Source organism: Salvelinus namaycush, unplaced genomic scaffold (genome assembly GCF_016432855.1).
Source record: "Salvelinus namaycush isolate Seneca unplaced genomic scaffold, SaNama_1.0 Scaffold479, whole genome shotgun sequence".
NCBI classification, from domain to species: domain Eukaryota; kingdom Metazoa; phylum Chordata; class Actinopteri; order Salmoniformes; family Salmonidae; genus Salvelinus; species Salvelinus namaycush.
Genome location: NW_024061174.1, coordinates 34,201 through 39,769, shown reverse-complemented (window position 1 = coordinate 39,769; position 5,569 = coordinate 34,201). Strand labels below are relative to the sequence as shown.

The 5,569-nt window shown below is 41.4% G+C and overlaps 1 pseudogene; it reads left to right on the top strand.

Annotated features, from left to right (window-relative positions):
- The first annotated feature begins 280 nt into the window (after nucleotides 1-280).
- Nucleotides 281-1,526, top strand: LOC120041571 (annotated as a pseudogene).
- The last annotated feature ends 4,043 nt before the right edge of the window (nucleotides 1,527-5,569 follow it).

Sequence of the window (5,569 nt, the reverse complement as noted above, 5' to 3'; positions counted from 1 at the left end):
TCTGAAGTGGAATCTAACATTGATATTCATCATGATTCTTTGTAATTATAGCAACATCAGAATTAATTTTAGAAGTGCATAGAGACGTGCTCACTTACACAACAATATGTTTCATTACATAGAAGTCACCAAGTTGATCAGGAAGAAACAGTAGTGGGGAGGTGCTGGGAGTAGGAGAGGGACTCTGTGGCTTTGAATGTCTGAATCAGTTCCTTTGAGTTGGGAGGCTTCTTAAATTGATCTGTACAAATTTGTATTTGAGGTTACGTGACGCGCACACATGGCAACCACACTGCATTTGATCGGTGGAGGAGGCACTTCCTTTGAATTCCATGGCATGGACAACGGTGCCACTCTCAAGAAGATCGGAGTGGCGGTGGGAGGCTCGCAGGTGAAAGCTGTGCGGGCGGAGCTGACCGACGGGAAAGTAGCGACTTTTGGAGATGCTGACACTTTCAATGAGTTTGAGTTCAACCTCGGCGAGCGCATCACCAAGCTGTCTCTGTGGGGTAATGGCGCCGGCACACGTCTGGGTGCCATCAAGTTCATGACGAGTCAGAACCGTCAATTCTTTGAAAAAATGACCAGCTGGGCACTGAAGACTGATTACATCATAGATGTGGGGTCCGGAATCTGCCTGGGGCTGCAGGGCAGGTTTGGCTCGGACTTCGACTGCATGGGCTTCCTCTTCATCAAAACCATGAAGTCGTCCGTAATGACTGACATGGAGTATCCCACCCTGTCCCTCTTCAAACCCCAGGTGTGTGTAGACAGCTCAGGAATACTCTACCGATGCTCTAACATGAAGGGGGCTGTCCACTTTAAAACATGTAATCCAATATGGGGGTCGACATTCATCAGGCGTCTCATTTCTAGGACAGTTATGCCTTATGTTTAATTGGCCTTGGTCAGTAAAATAGTCCCAACACCTTTTAAAAGAATGTTACCTTTACTCGTACGCATCAGTCCAAGATAGCAAGCACACACACCTGATATTTTTGTTGGCTTTCTAAAAATCTATTATCAGTTATTAAATTGTCGGTCTTGTTTGAACATCTTGTATCTTTGGTGGTTTTAGGTGATCCCAGAAAATGTGAAATCCGTGTCTCACCAGAACGACACCTCCTTGGTTCTAGAAAAGTCCATTACATACAGCAAGACCCTGACCAAGACTTCCTCCTGGTCTGTCAGCAACAAAATGGAGTCCACCTTGAGTGTGTCGGTCAAAGCAGGGATCCCGGAATTGGTCGGTGTCATCAGGGTTCAGCTTGACCGTGGGAGTGGAGCAATTCACCAGCCTGCAGAAGACAGAGACCATAACAGAATCGGGTACCATCAACCTGAAGATCCCGCCAGGGAAGACCATAGATATTGAGATCACAATGGGGAAAGCGAATATCGACCTCGACTACAGGGCCACAGTGAAAGTCACCTGCATGAATGGCAGTCAGCTGGTCTTCCCATCCAACGGCATCTACACTGGTGTGACTTACACTTCAGTGAGGATGTCCACAAAGGAGAGATGAGTCAAGTGTGTGACTTTATGAATAAAAAGTGCAGTGATAGAAATTGACACCATTACTGATTCTTTGTGTGCCTTTTCTGTTATTATGATTATCTGTGAGTGATTCTAATTGAACCCAGTTCTTTGTCTCAGCAGAGGGTATAACAATAGGTGGGTCTTTCCTACAATCAGGTGCCTTTTGTGTCCAATGACATAAAAATAAAGGAGAGCCGCACACTCTAGGAGCTCAGATGCAAAAATATTTAATTTACCAACGTTTTGACAGGCAAGCTGTCTTCATCAGGTTACAATCACAGACACTGCGGGATGACTCGTTTATATAGTGTCAAGAAACACAGGTGTCTGTAATCGTGGCCTAATATCATTGGTTAATTTCTCAAATATTAAAATGGCATAAAAAGAGCAGCATACAATAAATACAAATTGATAGCATACGAGCATAGACTCACTTAAGACCACAAACAACCGCAATGACAAAGTCACAAGAATGGCTTCAGATCAAAGTTCACGTTGAGACCGAAGGGAGCAAGGGTCTTTAAGTTAAAGATCCAGGCAGCCTCTCGTTTTAACAAATTATCAAGGTCACCCCCTCTCCTAGGGAGGGTGACATGTTCGATGCCAATATAACGCAGAGACAAAATCGAGTGGCCTGCCTCCAAAAAGTGGGCCGCAACTGGGTAGGTCAAGTTTTGCCACCTAATGATGCTCTGAGATACGTACTTTAAATCACGCTTTGTTTTACCCACAATTTTTACCACAAGGACAAGTTATAAGAAATAACTGCCTGAGTGGAGCACGTAATAACACCTTTGATTGGGATCGATTTCCCTGTTTGTGGGTGTTTGAAGGATCTGCATTTATAAGTGCCATTGCATTGAGCACAGCCATTACACATAATTTCCATCCATAAGGGCGCAAATAGACGTTGTTCAGGAATATCTTTGGGTGGTAAATCAGTCTACCAATTGGTCTCTGAGATTTCTGCCCCGCGAAAATACGACCAAGGGAAGGTCCGAAAACACATTACCGAGACTATCATCGGATTTTAGAATGTGCCAATGTTTGTGAACCATTCTCTTAATTTGTTTAGAGCGCTTTGAATAGCGGGTAGATAGAATGCAAGAATGCGTCTTTTTGCGAGACTGCCCTTGAAAAAGGTCATGTCTCGTTTTGTTTTGAATTTTCTCAATGGCAATATTAATCTGATCATTTTTGTACCCCCTCTCCTTGAACTTTCTTTGCGACTCTTTCTTTGCGGTTTTTTTCAAATTCTTTTGATTCGACAGAATTGGCTGTAGGGCAAACTATTTTTCAAGGGAATTGAGTGACAGCTATCAGCCCTCAACAAACTGTTACGATTAGTAGGTTTCCTGTAAAGATCAGTGTATAGAACATTATTTTCACACAAGATCAGAAGATCAAGGAAACTGATTTGACGTGTATCAGATTGCATAGTAAATCTCAGATGTTCAGAACAGGAGTTAAGAAAAGCATGGAATGCCTGGAGCTGTTTTGCATCAACCCCTCCATAGAACAAAAATATCATCAATATACCGTTTCCAAATAATGATGTTAGGCAAGAAAACATTTTTGAGAGGATTGAAAATAGACTGTTTCTCCATGTAACCCACATACAAATTAGCATAGTTAGGAGCCATGGGGGATCCCATAGCAGTACCCTTCGTCTGAATAAAGAAATCATTTAGAAACATGAAATAGTTGTGTGTGAGTACTATTTCAGCCAATGTTATAATGCATTCACTGGAAGGTAGTTTATTAGGGTCACGTTGCAGAAGAAAATGTTCCATAGCTTCAATACCGCCCTCGTGAGGAATATTTGTGTATAACAACTCAACATCAAAAGTAACTAACAAGGTATTCTCAGGGAGAGGATCAAGAGATTCAATGATAGAGATCATACTGCTGGTGTCCTTTACAATAAAAGGAGGGGAGCTGTTCTGCGAGTGGTATAATAAAAAAGTCAACAAAAGTTGATAAGAGGGGTCAACACTGCGTCAATGCCCGCTACAATAGGGCGCCCTGGAGGTTTTGGTAACATTTTTGTGTAATTTCGGCAAAGTATAGAAAGTGGCAATTTTAGGGTGTTGAATAGCCAAAAAGTCATGTTCTTTTTAGGTTATCTGGCCACAACCTAAATACCCATCTAGGACAGTTAAGATAGTATTGAGAAGTGGGGTCACTTCTGAGTTTCTTGTAAAAGGTGTTGTCAAGCAGCTGTCTATGACACTCATTTACAGAAGCTGTCCTATCCATAAGTACAACCGACCCACCCTTGTCAGCAGGATGAATAAGGACTGAGGTATCGGATTGTAAATCAAGCAAAGCTTGTTTTTCATCCTTAGGTCAATTGTGGAAAGATTTGGACTCCTGTTTGTTCTTAAGGAGTTGCACAACATCTTTTTCAACAAGTCTACAATATGTCTCGATAGAGTGATTGCAATTGGTTGGAGGTATAAAATAACTCTTGCTTGTAAAAGGAGCCGGGGTATGTGCAGGTGAGCAACATACTGTTTCAATAGAAATGCAAGACAGCTTTCCTGTCGAAACGTTGGTAAATTAAATATTTTTGCATCTGAGCTCCTAGAGTGTGCGGCTCTCCTTTATTTTTAAGTTTTCTACTCGGCTGGCCAGCACCTCGCCTAAATAGGTGTGTTTTTCTTTTTCTTCTACAATGTCATGTTAATAACACATTTTGTGTGAATTATTGAACAACATTCATTTCAGGATGTTTTGTTATATGTTTAGACCCCCATTCACCATAAACACAATGTTATGTAACGATAACTTGATTTCATAAAGAATTTGTCCTGTGTTTTTGCCATATCGCCCGTGTAGTTTCGACTTCCATCGGACAGACTTTTCATAACATTCATAAATATTGTAATTATCATTACATTGAGTTCTCTTTCTAACAAATTCTTTATGATTAACACATGCAGTCACTCAAAAACGCGCACATTCACGCTACACATCACATCTGTTAAGTTAACAGACTCGTATAATGAACAATTTAAACACTTCCCCCAATTCACCCTAACCCAAAAGACGTGTAAATATTGGACTATACATTGTGTAGAATACAAGCAGCATCTCAGCTGCAACTAACAGCATTTTTGTTGTAGTTCTAGTAATTATGGGGCAGCAGGTAGCCTAGTGGTTAGAGCGTAAATAACATGAAAGACTTTAAATGAATATTCAATAATCTCTAAACATGCAAATACTGGAATTAATTAAATTACCTTTTGACACTGCAGCACCTGGGGGAATACACTGAACAATAATATATATCACCATGTAAAGTGTTGGTCCCACTGCAGCACCTGGGGGAATACACTGAACAATAATATAAATCACCATGTAAAGTGTTGGTCCCACTGCAGCACCTGGGGGAAAACACTGAACAATAATATAAATCACCATGTAAAGTGTTGGTCCCACTGCAGCACCTGGGGGAATACACTGAACAATAATATAAATCACCATGTAAAGTGTTGGTCCCACTGCAGCACCTGGGGGAATACACTGAACAATAATATAAATCACCATGTAAAGTGTTGGTCCCACTGCATCACCTGGGGGAATACACTGAACAATAATATAAATCACCATGTAAAGTGTTGGTCCCACTGCATCACCTGGGGAAAACACTGAACAATAATATATATCACCATGTAAAGTGTTGGTCCCACTGCAGCACCTGGGGGAATACACTGAACAATAATATAAATCACCATGTAAAGTGTTGGTCCCACTGCAGCACCTGGGGGAATACACTGAACAATAATATAAATCACCATGTAAAGTGTTGGTCCCACTGCAGCACCTGGGGGAATACACTGAACAATAATATAAATCACCATGTAAAGTGTTGGTCCCACTGCATCACCTGGGGGAATACACTGAACAATAATATAAATCACCATGTAAAGTGTTGGTCCCACTGCAGCACCTGGGGGAATACACTGAACAATAATATAAATCACCATGTAAAGTGTTGGTCCCACTGCAGCACCTGGGGGAATA